The sequence below is a fragment of the Fukomys damarensis genome, unplaced genomic scaffold, assembly GCF_012274545.1.
Source record: "Fukomys damarensis isolate Sample0158 unplaced genomic scaffold, DMR_v1.0_HiC HiC_scaffold_14, whole genome shotgun sequence".
Classification (NCBI taxonomy): Eukaryota; Metazoa; Chordata; class Mammalia; order Rodentia; family Bathyergidae; genus Fukomys; species Fukomys damarensis.
The window spans coordinates 79,011,676-79,028,857 of NW_022900926.1; positions in this window are offsets into that span (position 1 = coordinate 79,011,676).

Sequence of the window (17,182 nt, forward strand, 5' to 3'; positions counted from 1 at the left end):
TTTTTTTTTTTTTTTTTTTTTTAAGGCCAGATGTGAGGAGAGGGTGCTCGGGTGTCTGAGTCCTCTGGCAGCGAGGCGCACAGGGAGGGACCGCAGCAGCGAGCACACCAGCTTCCCCCAGCTTCTCCGTGGAAGCGATTAGCTTCTGCAAACAATCCCGGATTTCCGCTCCTCTGGGTCAGAAAAGTCAACATCTATTCAATACTGCCGCTATTTTCTCCTCAGCCCTCCAATATTAACTAGAGCAGAGACTTAACAGTTTCCTCCAGAGTAAATTGGAGAGCTGTGGTTCGAGAAGAGGTTAGTGAGGATGAGGGCAGGCCCTGCGGGCCGGACTGGGGATACAGTTTTCAAACCTGCGGTAAGAGGGGGTTGCCAGATGGGATTCCCAGGCACTGTGGAGCCCCAGCAGCTCCGCACCCAGGCTGCACTCCAGTCTATCGCTGAAGGCCCAGAAGCAGAAAGGCTCTGACTCCCTAGGGAGCAGTGGGAAGGAGATAAGCGCTTGTTCTTTGGCTACCTCGTCTCCCCGCCATAGTCCCCTCCCCTGTCCTCTTCCCTTCTCAGCGTTAAGCCCTCACGGGGCTCTGGCACAGCAGTGCCCCCTTCACACTCTAGGGCTAGTGTCCGGCTCAGCCTAGCTCTGAATCACAGGAAAACTCAGTCCTACCCAAAGCACCGGTCTCTACCCTCGAGTCACCCCCGCGTTGGGCTCTAGGAGCCAGCCCCACTTGCCCACTGCGCCGGCTTGGACTGGGAAGACCCGGGGCTTAGGTTAAGGAGAGATGAGTTAGAGGGTATGGAGTGTCCGTTAGTCATTTAAAGATCCTGGGGGTGGCTAGGGGTTCCCGTAATTAAGTCAACAGCAGCCTTGTTGTACGAGTAAATAAATAGTCAATGACTCCTTTGTGAATCCCAGAGCGGGCAGCACAGACGCGTGACCGGCTACAGGCGCCTGGGATCCAGCTGCTGTGACCTGCAGCCTAATGGGCCCTCCAAGTTCAGCCGAGTTGGGGCCAGGCTCGGAGAAAATGCCCTATTCAGTCCCACTCCCCAAGGGAGTAATGCACACTACTTGTCTAGGAGCCACAGACCCGGGCTCTCCCGCCCTCCTCCTGTTGGGGGCGGGGGAGGAAGAGGAGGAGGGAAATCCCTGGGTGAAGGCATCCACCTTGGTTTCTCGGTGATTCTGAGAGAGCAGAAGAGGGCCTGTGCCTAACTTCATTTCACAGGGTCTAGCATGAAGTTGGTGCTGACTGAAAGAAGAATGGTAAGAGGTGCAGTCAGCAAACACAAAGTGAGTGGGAGAGTGGTGATGCTGCTGGGGAAACCTCCAACCGTTCACTGCTATCCCCAGGCCTACACGGTATCTGGGGAGAGGTTTATGGAGCAACTGTTTCTGTGCTGCGTGTAATCAGAAAATCTAGTTATGAATTTCTTTTCCCACACAAACAGGACATACTTAAAAAGTACCCTACAACAAGCCCTAGAAAGGGCAAGGAGAAGAGGACGGGTGGGGGCCAAGAGATGAGTGAAAAGTGGAGCAAATCAAAACCATGCACGTTTCGACAAATTCGTGTCTTCGTCAGCAGATATTATCTGGAGAAAAGTAGACTAACCAAAGAGCATTAGCTTATTCACGTCCATCTAACTCTGCACAATAGTCTTCCATACTATAGAGAGATCATTTTCATAATTCATTTCAGGATTTATAAGGTTAAACATTTAAACAGTTAAACAACTTGCTTCTGGGCAACCATGAAACTTTTTCCTATAGCTTCCCAGTCTCCCTAAGACAATCTGCTACGTTTGAGAAGGCCATAAGTCCCTTTTCTATAGTCTTCGGCACGAAGCACCTCCCAGATCTCTCCAAGTGCACTTAGCACTGTTCCAGCTATAGGATTCTAATTCTGTAGGCCCCAACAGGGACCCAGGTGAACTCCCAAGCTCACTGCTGGAGTTGGCTGGTTCATTTTGGACTGATTTGTTTGGTCTGAATGCTGAACTGGAAGATGTTATCTTGAATCATCTCATCCAGTGCATTCATTTCGCAGGTGACAAAAATCAAAGTGAGTGGAAAGGAGTGACTTGCCTAGGATGTGGCAGAACTGAAGCTCCATTCTAGCTGTTCAGTGCAGCAGCAGGATGTCTTCTGTCATTTCTGTTCAAAGTTTAGATGCAGATGAAGCTAACACTAAAGGAAACTTCAAGGACATTTCAGTTTTACAGAACTTCCCCATATCTCACAGAGAATGAAAACATAAACATATGCACAAAGTCTTGAAGTTTTGCCTACAACAACTAATAGAAGATGCACAGATACCCTGAAGTCCACTAGCTGGTGAGGAACTCTTAGATCCCAGATTTAGTCCAAAAATTTCACTTCAAAAATGAAGATACCAGATCAAAAATTACTTAAAATTCAGACCATTTATAGGGCAGTTCCAGGACTATAGATTATATATCCTGATTTCTACCTGTTTCCAGTCCCTCATGTCTTCTTAGCCACAATTAGGCATAAATTATACTGAGGTGTTAATAATTTATAATGGCCTACAGGGAATAATTAACATCTGTTATTGAATAATATGATTTATTCTTCATTTCTGAAACCTCTTGATGTGTTTTTGAGTATATGCCACATGTCAAAACATGTATTGTTCTAATAGTAGCAAAACAGCCATGAACAAATTAAACAAAACTGCTGCCCTCATGAGTTCTTTAGTTTAGTGGCAGGAAGACAGACAATAAACAAATGTACAAGCAAATACGTAAAATGTTACCTATCAGAGAGAGTAACCATCCTAGGGCATATATATAGGGAAGAAAGTGGTAGGGAAAGTATTATTTTATAGAGAGTGGGCAGGAAGGTCTCCTGATTATTGACACTTAAGTATAAACCTGAGAGAACTTCAGGAAAGTTACAGGAGGAAGTTTCCTAGTAGAGGAAATAGCAAGTGTAAAGCTCTCGAGGGAAGAGAAGGTCATGTAATGGAAAGTGTGGAATTTTCTCTGAAGGCAACACAGAACTCATGAAGGAAAACTGACCAGAAGAGAGATGTAATGTGACACATGGAAAGAGCTAGCTGCTCACTTAAGAATAGACTGGCTTAATAGAGGTTTAAGGGGGAGAAGCAACTCAACCAGCTGAGAAGCTACTGTAATAATCCATATCAGAGTATAATACGAGTGGGACCAGGTTAGTGGCATGGAAATGATGAAAAGTGGTCTTATTTTACATACATTTTTAAATTATGGCTGACAATTTGCATCAGGTGAAGAATGACCCCAAAGTTTTGCTTTCATTCTGAGTAATAAGGGAATATAGTCATCACTTAAGAAGCTTACAGGAGAAAAGGTTTGGAGGATGTCATATAAATAATATGGATTGGGACATATTAAGTTTGTGACATGTGTTGGCTAGATTGTAGTACACCATGGATCTGGAGTTCAGAGGAAAGATTATCAGTCATTAGCTCAGACAGATGTGAGGCAAGTGAGATAATCTAGGAGATAACTGTGGGAGGGAAACTAAAAATTTCTTATGACTGAACATCGAAAAACTCCAAAATTTATACAATGAGATGAGAAGGAAATGTCCAAAGAGAAAAAGAAGCAGCATCCACTGAAACAGAAGAAGAGCAAACTTTGATGATGGAAGTCTTGGAGTAGTACTAGAGATGAAATCACATCTGAAATAATTTGACAAGAGAATAGGGGCACAATAATTTAAGATGGAGAATAAAATCACTGGTTTTAAAGAATTTTACTCCCTAGAGAAATAGATAAATAAGGTCATACCTATAGGACAATGAAGGTTAAAAAGATTTTATTATTAAACACAAGACAGTAAATACAAGATAGTAACAGGCATTCAATCAATGGATAGATATCCTTGGCTACTCAGAGATAATGGGTTGAAGTGTAAATATGATTATCTTTGAGTAGGAGGATCAGTAACCCAAATACTCAAGTACAGAGCAGATGTCAATAGGTTTCTAAATGTGGTGCTAGGAAACTACTTTTGTGAAATGAGCTGCAATGCTCCGAGTGGTCTGCTTTGTTTCATAGTCACTTTCCATACCACCTTCCATCTCTCACCATCTTAACAGGTATTGCTCTGCTTGGCCCCACTGATGGATTCAGTACCATGCCTTTCAAAAAGGTCAAGGAAGTGGGGAAAAAAAAAGTAGGAACAGAAAGAAGATAGGAGGTCCCCTTGCAGTCCTTTGTCTTTTCTTCATAAAATAGGAATGAAAAACAAGCTGAGAGTCCTGAGAAGGAAGAAAATATTAGATGTTTAAGGAGAACAGAGAAAGTGAGACACTTTTATCTAGGAACATGAGAGTATGAAAGATTATGAAATGTAGTTGGATTCTTAGCCAACACTGAAGGCCACTCTACCTCTATAACTGGCAAATCTTCAAAGTCTCTCTCTCACCCCATCACGGTAAATTTTGAGATTTTAATCCTTTGCACTGTGGTTTTTCCTCAGCCACTCCATTATTGCTGCCCCTAGTTGTGCCCGTAAGTCTTATTTCCACTGCCAAGTAATACATTTATTCTTTTAGCAAGTATTTTTTAGAACTCTTTAACTCTTGTTTTTATTTTTTCTTCTGATGTTACTACATGGTTTCAGTGCGTAATGATTACATTCCCTGTGTCAGGTGGTACATGTATATAACACATTTTAATTCATTTTTTCATCATCTTTCCCTTCCTTCCTACCCCCATCTCTTGATCCCCTTCTATCTCCCTACTCATTATCAATCTCTTATTTTAATGTTTATTTATAATTTGTATTTCCCATGTGGTACTTACACACAATGGATTAATACTATTTCATCAAGTATTTACTGAATACCTACTGTGCTCAGGAAAATGAAGATAGGACAACAAATAAAAAATATGGACAATATAATTTCTAAGGACATATGGTAACTTTTGTTACCAAGGTAATGATTTTCTTCTTCCTCATTTTATAGAAAGTACTGACAAAAAAGCAAGATTTTCCTGGTACAGCACAAATCTACAGCATCTGTCAGAGAGGTATGCTTTACCAGAAACTATTTTATACAAGACTGCTCATTTTATCAGCAATGAAGAAGGAAAGAAGCAACTGTGATTATTAGGAATATGGAAAAAGTATGAATAAACCACTCTGTGTACGGTAGGAAGGAATGAAAGACAAAAGTGTATATTTCCTCAAAACAAAGGGTCTAATTGGCTAGAACCCAAAGAAACTTCCCAATACATATTTTCAGAAACATTGAGGAATGGTCTCTACCATTTTGCAAGTTTAATGCAAAGATTTGGGGGATGAGACTATAATTAATATGGTACAGTTTTCCATAAAATACCACATTAAATTTTTACACAGTCCTGTTAATAGCAAAAATTTCATTTTAAAGATGACAGAACTTCCAGGGATTTAGCTTAGTAGCACCAAGCACCACACCCTCCTGGCAAGGGCAAGGTCCTGAATTCCATTCCCAGTACTAAATAAATAAATAAAATAAGAGATGAAAAGATGACAAAATTAAAACACAGGGAAGTTTTGTAACACAGCTATGGGTGTACATCTAGTAAAAGGGCAACTAGAATTCAAACCTCTAAAGTTATCATGGCCTCTAGTTCAATCCCAGTAAAATTGTCAGACCCATCTGAAAACTTCAAAACTGGCCCATATTGTGCATATTTATACCAACTTTCCAGGCTTCTGAGCTCTGACCAGAATCACCCACCAGGCTCTGCTTATGGCATTTTTGGTTTTCTCTAGACCAATCCTCTAATGCTTCCCAATATTTTTGCACCATGCATATCTAAAAGTTTCTGAACCACATGGTCAGGCGCAGTTGTTAACAGCAACAATTCCACTTCTTTGGTACCAAGTTTTTTTGTTAGCTTTCCTGCTGCTGAGACAATGCCAAACACCATAAATTAAAGGGAAGTGGTTTATTTTGAAGAGTTTTAGAGGTTTCAGTCTATGGTCATCTGGCTTCAAGGGAGAAATGACTTGGCAGAAGGGTGCGGGGAATCAATGCTACTCAGTTCATGACAGCTAGGAAACAGAGCAGGGGAACAGTGCCAAAGAGGAGGGACCAGGGTTCATGCGTGTACCCAATGTTATACCACCAAGACCTACCACCTCAACCAAGTTGACATAATGTTAACCATCACGGCATACAAGAGGATATTTTGATATGCACATATGCAAGAAAATGATCTCTACAATCAAGCTAATTATATATAGTTACCTCTGTTTTGTACTGTGCACACTGAAGAGCTACTCTCCTAGAAAAGCCTGAGTGAGTCATTCCACCATAAAAGAAGCTGCTGCAGTGCAGAATTATGAATCTTCCCTTAACAGGCCCTCCTTCGGAGGGGTTGTTCATGTTGTATAAAGTTACAATGGAAGGCCTTTGGGAACTGAGTAGGATATCAATAGGTTTCCCTCCTCTAAATTAATATGGTGATTCTAATTAGAACATTTTTCAATTATCTTGTTGCAGATAAGCTCAGCTTTAAGGACTAATATTCATGAAGAATTTGAATACTGTGCACATAACCAATATGTCCCATTTCTTCCTACGAAATGATCACAGATGATATTGTCATGGCCTGGTGTGGATGGGCATTGTTGGAAAGCATAAACAGATGTAAAAGAATTAAGTTACACTTTTTAACTCTGTACATTAATGAATGAGGCAGTAAGCTTAAAATGCAAAGGAAATAGACATGAAGCTAAAATAAAAACATAGGTCCATATTCTGAATGATAATAAAAATGTGAGTCAGAAAATAAACATATTTTCTAATCAGTTGCCCCAACAAACTTTTAATATATAACCAACACAATCTGCTTGCCAATCAACCATCATTTGTAAACACATGTTAAATTTGAGTACAAAGTGACGGACAACAGCAATGCATCACTTAGCTTTGTAAATATTTCATGCAGTTGATCATGTAAAAATCAGAAGCAGATTTAGCCCTTTCTGTGGACTGTAGGGACTAAGGTTTGTGGACCATATTTCCATTTCATAAACAGACTTATCCAACCAAAACTTGTTTACAACCTGGAAATGTAGTTAAACACATTGTGTCTGATGCTCTTTTAGGCTGACAAATATGTATCTAAAATTAGATACATATTATTTAGAACAGTGGAAGAAAAGTTACGTAGTAATATTTGATGATTAGGAATTGCTATACTTGTAGATAAATCAGAAGAAATATACTAATTTTCATAGTATATTTCAATATTTACCCACTTAAAACAAGACGCAAGTTTCATATTCATAAGCACTTTATTTATAACACTGCAACAAATAAATTAAGACTCACTCTCCAAATGTCAGAGCCAGAATAACTGAAATTGGCCCTAGTTATAAGGAGATCGAATCTAAAATTTATAAATCTTTCTCTCTTTTTTTGCTTCTCATTCTATATAACTTCTAAAAAGGATAATGATATATATTATTGTCATTTTATAAATTAGGAGAATGAATTCAAATAAATTTTGGGGGATACAAGAAAGCAATACTAGACTGAGTTCTACCAAATAAACTTCTATTTTAAAATACCATCTTTGGTAAATAAGTTAACCTATTTTGTGCTTCTTTTTTTTTCTACTTACATATTTATTTAGAACTATGAGGTCTCTGAAATTTAACAGAGCGATGGCTTCTTGACTGAATGAGTAAATTATTACAGTCACTGGTAGATTGAAGGGAATACTGAGACACCCCTGGATTGTCACCACTGAAATATCTAAAATCAGGAGCCAAGCTACAGAAGTATAGTTTTTTTGCTTTGATGTTTCACTCAAAGTTGTATGAAACATGCGGATTTTATAATTTAATTTTAAAATAAATGTTCATGCAGGAAAAAATTTTGTTCCCCTAGCAAAACCCACTAAAATATCAAATTAATAATTTCTGCTTAAAGTTAGTGTACACAGGAACCAATATCATAATACTTTTTTTCCCTCATTGAGTTTATTGGTACATTTTATATATACAGTACAGTTACATTCATCATTGGGATCTTGTACCCAGTCACCCACTTACTCAGAATTTGGGCCCAAGTTTCTACACATTTGTAGAATAAATTAGACAACTGGGCTGCAATGGGTTGAGCAGTGTTACCCAGATTTATATCTACCTTGTACCTGTTATTATGAATGAAACCTTACTTAGAAAGTGGATCAGTAATGATCTAATTAAAGTAAAAAGAGGTCATATTGGATTGACATGAACCCTAATTCCTTTACTACTTGCATTGCTATAATAAAAGGGAAAATTAGACATTCACACACAAAGGGAGGACCAATGCAGGGAGCTGGAGGCAGGTGTAGAAGTGATGTATCTAATAATCAACACCAAATAACAAAGACTGCCAGTAACCATTAAAATTAGGGGTAGGTATGGAGCAGTTTCTCTTACAGAGCTCACATAAGGAACCATTCTTACCCAATATCCTTTTTTTTTTTTTGAACTTCTGAGCTCCAGAACTGTGAGAGAATATTTTTCTTTTAATTTTGAGCTGCACACATTATGGTACTTTGATATAGCAGCCCAATGAAACTAAGACATGGAATTGACCAAAATTAGTATTAATAATTTTACTCTTAATTTGAACTTGCAAAACTGTCTGGCAAGTTGGCTTTTCCACTACTTTAGATAATTATTTTTTATTGGGAGAGAATGGAGATAACATTTCTTTTCTTCTCCTCCAAATCCTCATCTTGGTTTAAAAGATTTTATCTACAATTCTTAATTGTCTCATAAGCTCAATTGCAAGCAAAACCCCAGAATACCCAGAAAAAAACTTACTTTTAATCTGTACTGTATCAATAAATAACAACAAATTAGAAACACATTATTGTTTGAGTTAAAATCCCAAGACACTCATGATTCTCATCTTTCTCTTACTACCATCACAATAGCCAAAATCCTGTTTGATTTCCCACAGACACATATCCAGAGCTCTATCCATCCCACCATGTTTGTTACCAAAATTTTGGCCCAAGCCATCATCATCTATCTCTTATGCTATTGCTACAGTTTAAATTATACCCTTTTTTCTGCTCTTGCCCCTTTTATCCATCTTCTACATTGCATCACATCGATCAATATTACATCAACCATGTGCTGTAAACCTGTACCTGTCCCCAGTTAGAGAGTTTAACTTTAAATGGTTCTGCAAAACCTAATCATCTTTCTAACTTAATTTCATACCAAATGTGCCCTTTCTCACAATGGTCCAGTCACACCAGCCTTTATTTCTTTTCCATGAACACATTAACACCTGTCTGACCTGTTATGGATTATATCTGGATGTTCCCCCGAAAACTCATGCAATCATAGGCAGGGAATTTGAAAAAGATTTAGATTAAGAGGTCACTACAGCTGACTTCAAGTGGATGGGGTCTGGCCAGAAGAGGTGGGTCCCTCCCTGGAGGCAGGATCTGGACAGGTGGTGTCTCCCTTCTTGGCTCCTCCCTTCACTCTTTGTTTCTTGGTCACCATGATGTAGTTTTCCTCAACAGCAAGCCCTTCTGGGAGGCCATTCCAGCATACCATTTTCTAAGATGGAGCCTCCCAACTATGGGTTTAAACCACTAAAACATGAGCCAAAGTAGACTTCCCCTTTACTTTGTGAATATTGGATGTTTTGTCTCAGTAACAATGAAAATGACTAAGACATCTTAGATCTTCATGTAGTTGAATTTTTCTTATCTTAGGGATCTGAGTTTGGTTATTACCTCTCACAAATGAATTCCCTAGCCATCTACTCCCACTTGTGACATTCCATCATGTTCTGTTTCATTTGCTTCTTAACACTTACAACTATTTGCTTCATTGGGATATAAACTCCTTAAAAATGAGGCTTTAATTTTATTATTCATTGTTCAATCCACAAAGACTGTCAGAGAATAGGCAGACAACAATTACTGCTGAAGATTTATTATTGTATAAATGCAATGCAAAATGTAGTCAATAATCACAGATATCATAATTTCTAATATGAGAAATTTCAAATTATGTTTATTATATGTTTCTACCTATTGTAATTTTTAGTTAAACTGTAATACAATTGTTTTTTTCAACTTATAAATTTATGACTTTTGCTTTGCTTCATTTTATCTCAAAGCCATAATTCCATAAGAAAGTAAAAGAATAAAGTAATCGCTTCAGATGATCAGCTTTTGGAAGTAGCTTCTGTTGCTAACCCTGGAACAATTTCTGAGGGCAGCAATGCCATCTGATTTGAAAAGAGGGTGCAGGGTTCTATACCAGCAGTTTACTGTCACCAAAACAAAATAATTGAGATACCACTTATATCACAATTAAGTCTGTTTTTCTCCCAAGATTATTCTTTTGTTACTATTTAATGTAATCTGGCATGTAATCCATACTGAACTTCTCCTGTAAAATCTAATGGGAAGGAAAAAAGAGATAACTCATATTGTTTTTTTCTAGGTCCTTATATCTCCTTGAAGATGGGAAGGAACAGATTTTAAGTGGATAATGATGATATGAAGACATTTGTACTTTTATTTCATTAAAGCCTCCTAAAAGAATCCTTCTAAGAAGACATGAAAATTGTGCAGGGGTTTTCAGATCTTCCATCTGTTTGGTCATTGAACATAGCTCTGCTTATTTCCAAAGTTCATATCCTTTCACTCTACTTTCTGGGTGTGACTCTAATATCAAAGGGATACTATTTTTAAAATGAGATCTAGGTTATATAGGAAACCTTCTCCTGACTGAATATATACTTTGATAACATGCTTGGTTTCATACCAGTGCGTCAAGGAATCTTCAAAATAGTCTTTCTTCTTTTATATAAAAGTGCTTTTTTTAATCCAGAACTCTCTGTTTGAGAGTAAACTAATTTCCAGAGCTTTATTTCAGTATATTTCAAAATGTTGTGTTTATACATCAATTTTCTTGTACTATTTCAGGCAGACAACAAAATAAAAACAGTGACTGATTTTTTTTCCCTTGTCGAAATACCTTTTACAGAAAAGATTCCTAACTTCCAACTCCACTGACCCCATATAAACTCTTCAAGTTCAAAACTGATTTTAAGTTTGGCAGTTGTACTGCCAGTTATATAAAGGTGAGGGAAATTTAAAATTAGACCTTCAAGTTCTGGAAAGGAAGATGTAATTGATAGAATTCAGAAGACATGTTTTAGCTCACTTCTGGAGAACAAATAGTATATGTTTGAAGACCAGGAAATATTGATAAAACATTATAACTCTGCTAAAAGTTCTCTTGAGCACATATTAGTTAATTTATGCATAGTTTATATATTCTCCAGTGCACAATTGGAACATATGATCTGAATATAGAACAAAGCAAATGAAATGGGATAATTTCCAGAAAATTTTAAATTATATTCATAGAATAATTCATAATTTTTCCTACTAAACAATCAAGGACATTTAATAAAATGCAAGCCTCCTACAAGTATACAATACTTTTTGTATTTACTCAACCTTCTCTATCTCCTTTAACAGTACACAGATATACAATGATTTTCCTTTTTGTGAAAGAAAGTGCTACAATTTCTAAAGCTGCCCATTGAGGGATTCTGAGCCATAGCCAAGCGCTATTTCAAAATGAGGACAGATTTCTTTTCTCCCTGAGGACAGAAAGCATGCTTGCTCCCTCATCTCTGCATCCTAAGCCCCTTCTCTCTCAGATCTTGTTCAATACCAGAAGTAAAAAGATACTATCAAAATGCTAACAGCAATCAAGGTGGAATGAAGTCAACTTTTATTCATTTCCTGTTAAATCAAATGATCTGTCATTTTGTTACATTGAATTTAGCCACTCACTTAGAGAGAAATAAAGGAGATTTCAACCACTCCAACAGAATGGAAACAACTAGCAAATTGTTCTCAGAGATGGGTCAACAATAGGTCATTGTGGGTGTAGTTGAAGATAATTGTGGCATACATTCACAATTCCTGGCACTGCCTCCATTTTCATCACAGAGCATTCAAAGAGGGTACCATGGATATCAAAGGTTACAACCATATCATGTTCCTAACTCAGCACTGTTTTGTCAAACCTGACTTCCATTCTATTCTATTTGCATCAGCTACATTAAAACAACAGTGCATTTTGTCACTGCTGCAGTTTTCCAAATATAGAGTCTTTCTCATATTTTCATAGAATTTGAGCAACTTAAATTCTCACAACATCTCTTCAGACTTCCCACGTAGATTCAAACACAAAACGCAATTATGTCATTTATATCCATAGAGAGAAACCAAGAAAGGTTAATGCTGTAATGCTTTCAACAGAGTTCTTTCTGAATCACACCATTTGATTCTCTGTGAAAGAAATCCGTTATGGATAAAGACAGAAGAACTGAACCAAATAAATGTGGATCATATCAACGATATGGATACAAGCCCTGGTTCTCAGATTCTTCCAAATTTGTTAAAGTTTGAACACATATGAAAGTATCAACGTTCTTCCACTTTAGATTTTTTTTTAACCTACTTAATTCCTACAGTGGGAGATTATAGGAAGTGGCTGAAGGAAGACAAATACATTTGGGATGTGAATCATTTACTTTAAGAAGAACAACAGTGTTAACTGATAAGTCTCAAATATACCTAATAACTAATCCTATTTTGAAAAGAAAATAAGCAAAAATTTTTTAATATTTTTCTTCAACTATTATTTTCATGTTTGGTGAGCTAGTTTTGTTTTTTTTTTTGAGGGAAATGATCTTTTTAAATAGTACTCACATTGCTATCGCAAAATTCTCTTATCAAGACTATGATTTGTTTGCTGACAAACGGGGTTAAGTTTAACAGCATGCCTAAGAATTTCTGTATTACTATTACTGCTATCTGCCTGTCAACTGCTAAACCAGCTCACGCAAATGTTGTACACCACACAAGGGAAGGCCAAGCAAATCTGTGCAATTGAATAAAAGTCGGGGATTTAGAAAGGGACAGTTGCCTTTGAGGTACCAAGCTATGCAGAATGAGGGAAAATGGATATAAGGTGAGTTTAAGGAGAACCATTTGATCCCGGGTACCCCACCCCAAAAGAAGGAGATTAGACAAAACTCCAGTTCTGAAGCTGCAGATTAAGATCTAAGTACCAGAGATGGGAAATTTGACACTTTTAAGAAAACACTTAGAAATCCAGCTACCTAGATACTTGAGATCAAGGCAGGAATCTAAACATTCAAAGACAACACCATATTCAGAGCAAAAAAGAAATGAGCTACAAGAGCCATGAAAAGACGTAGAGGAACCTTAAGTTATGTGACTAAATGAAAAAGCTAATTTAAAAATCTACCAACCATATGATTCTGTCTTTATGTTTTTCTGGAAAAAGAAAACCATTAGTGAAAAGATTAGGGTGTGCCCTGGATTAGATAAAAGGAAGAAATGAATAACAGTGGATATGTTTCACTAGACATTTGCTAAAACTCACAGAAAATCCAATCCACGCATTTACCCTAATGTAAATGGTGACTGTTGGTCAATGATGATACTTCAAGGCAGATTCATTCATTATATTAAATATACCAGCCTTATATGAGATACTGATAGTGGCATAGGTCAGGCGATGGGAGTAGGGTGAAAAGGAGCAGTGCGAACGAGCTGTCTATATTCCGCTCAGTTTTGTTGTGAATTCTGAAAAATAAAGTCTATTTTTAAAATGGCACCATCAAGTTTAGCTCAGAACCAGTAGCCAAACAGCTTCAATAATAACCCAGAACATCAGGCACAAAGGATCCCAAGCATACATTGCTGTCCTGAGAACAGCACACATTTAGCAATAAAGAAGCAAGAGTGATCCTAGGATAGGGCGACGCTATGGACTGAATTGTGTCCTGCTCTCAAAGCCCTAGGCATCTGCTCCTTGTCCCTAGGGTTATGGTATTTGGAAATACAGCCTTTGAGATCATTAAGTTTAGATGAAGTCATGATACTGGGCACGTGAGATGGGATTAGTACCGTGAGAAGTTTCTTCTCTGCCATAGGAGGACATCCCAAGAGGGTGGCTACCTGCAAGGCAGAAGTAGAATAGCAGATAGAACTGATGTACGGTGGCACCCTGATCTCAGTCTTCCCACCCCCCAAACTGAGAAAATAAATGCCTTTTGTTTAAGCCATTCAGTCTATGACATTTTGTTGTGGCGGTATGAGCAGAATAAAGTAATTAATATCAGCTGGATCCCACTTACTTCTCTTGAAGCAAGGCCCCTAAAGTTCAACCTAAAGTTTGGATGTGGTAGATATTGAGTGTACCATTCATTCCTTATAAATTTCCAGACCTTCCTCTTTTTGCTCTGCAGACAGATGCATTTAAATCTTTCACTAGGTGCAGGCAAAATTGCTGAAGGCAAGAAAACGTATTTAAATATCTACAATCCAATTTACTTTGCAAATGACTACTGTTACTCTGAATGAGTACCTGTTCTTTAGCACAGAAGATGTGAAAATCTTTAAAAATATGAATGTAGGGACCGGGGATTTAGCTCAGTGGTTATGTGGCCTGCCTTACAAGCGCAAGGACCCGAGTTCAATACGCCAGTACCAAAAAAAATAAAAATAAAAAATACAAATGTAACTAAGATAGTGAATAAAGCCACAAATCTCCATTAGCCCCTCAGTGTTGCACACAGATACAAGGAAAATAGAGAAAATATGGATAAACATGATGCTTTATTTCAATTGCCTTAAAACTGTCATTAAAATGTCTTCAAAGGAGAGTTGTCTTCTGTATTTCTATTACTAGATTTGCTGAATAATTCCGCATTCAGTATAGACATTCTTCACTTCTTCTGACTCTTATTTTCAGAATTGCTAAATAATTGCCCTAGTGTTTTGTTTCTGTTTTACTCTTCCCTTGAGGGACAATGATTAGAATCCAGTGACATGCCAGAAGTAATGTGCACTGAGAGGCTCTGGGAAAGGCTCTGACAAAGTTGCCCATCTTTCTGATTCGGTGGTGAGGGCCTGGGCAAGGTGATGGGAGGTAAAGATCCTGCCTCCGTGATGCAATTTGTATGTACAAAAGAATATCATCACTAGCTTGGCTTTTACTGGTGTCAGTATGAACATAAAGTTGTAAAAATTCTTTTTTGGTGAAATATCTAAGATGAAAGTAGCAATGATAAGAACTAAAAATGAATTCAGTTTTAACTAAAGGAGAATCGCTGTTACCAAACACACTAAAAGAAGGAAATTCTGAGGGCCTCGAGTAGGGAAGGAAGGGTGGAAGAAATAGCATTCAGGAGAAAAGGCAAAATTAGAAATCATATTAACCCCTTGGCAGCCCACTCTCCGACTATTGCAACAATAATGGGAACCAGAGGTTGGCTGTCATATCTCGCTATGTCTACATCTGCTTGAACTATCTTCAGAGGCACTTGGCTCTCCCAAGAGATTCTCTTTTAGAAGTGCCTCTTTCTCTTCAGTACTACAATTCATTAAAATAATAATTTCAACAACTTCTTACACTAACACCATGTATTGAGGGCCTACTAAGCGCTAGACACATTCTCTCATCTAAAACAACTAACTTCATAAGTGCCCTTTTCTCCATGTGCCATATAGGACACGGAGATTTTGAAATAACAATGAACTTGACTAAGGTTACAGGAGCAGCAAGAATGAGAGAATTTTGGCCCATGTTTCTGGACTTATATCTTGTTTTTCCAGGATTATACGATGCTATGTTAACTGTGCAATTTTTCATAAATTTGATAAGTATGTGTTGCTATTGTATATAAATCAACACCAAGTTTATAGGAATTTTAAGATAAGACAGAGAACTTCAAAGAAATTTCTAGATGTATTTGGCCACTGTGGGATATGCCCCAGGTTCTTTCTTAGCTTCATTCTCTTACATCATTAGATATTGTTGAGTTGAAAAGTGAAATGCTCTTGCCATGCATCCTCTTTTACAGTAGTCAGAACTATAATTTTTATGAATAAAATATGGAGGGAAAATTGAAAAAAGTACACCAAATAAAAATATGAAAGCTTAGGCACAGGAAAAAAAAATAGAAATCTCTGTGTTTTGATTGACATGAGCCCCAAGTTCACACTTCGTACTTATCACATCAGGCACTAGAAAAGATGATCCTGTTCGTCAGCCTGAGGTGAGCAGGAGCTGCCTCTGTGCTGTGGGTTAGAGAAATTCTAAGATTCTCCCCTCAGTCTCCTTCCTTGTCCCCTCTTAGGGGACACTGCATGTGGTCCTCACTCCACTCTAGTTCAGCTTTACAGTGGTCAGAACTGGAAGGACAGAAGGAGCCATCTCGCTGCATGGTTGCAGATATTCCGCCAGCTACCCGTTTGACCTTAGCTCTGTGGATGTCCTCTTTGCAATCCGAGAGCCAAGAGCACACGCTGGCAGATGCCTCCTCAGAGTGCTTCCTGCTTGCCCCAATCCTCTCCTTGCTCATGACCCAGCCCTTCCCACTTCACTCCTGTCACACATGAGTACTACCCCTCTGCTACACACACACACACACACTCTCTCTCTCTCTCTCTCTCTCTCTCTCTCTATTTTAAGAGGTGCTAAGGGCAAGGAGCTGGTTTCCTGAGCATTTAAGTGGCCTCAATGTCTGCTAGCATCATCCAAGCAGAATTCCCATCTTTGTGACACTCTCAACCAGGATGCAGCTCTCAGTAAGTGCCAAGAATGTTTTATTCAAGCTTTGACTACCACAGCTTTGAAATCCTAAAGTTTTACATCAGGTTTCTGTAATCCAAAACTAGGTGGAAGCCTATCATATATAGTAGACATAATTTAAAAATCTAAACCAGCTGTTTCCAGAGGCACAATCATCCTTTACCTCTTCTTCCTAGTCTGTCCACTATAGTCCCATAAAAATTCCCAGTTGCTGCAACAGATCCTTTATCAGTTTATGGAAACTGCTGAATGAACAGAGAGCCTCAATTTTGTTCTCAAACATTAGAACTTACTGAGTTCACTCCGATGAGTGAAGAGGGTAAGGAGACACCAGTGTGGGCCCACTACTACTGCCCTGCTCCTATGACCAACATACAAAAAACAGAGCTGACAGTAAAAGCCATAGAATCACATCACTGAATGCCATCCATCTGCTGTCCTTTTGCTTCATCGTCCTTATTAAAACAGCAAAAAGTCTTTCAATGGCAA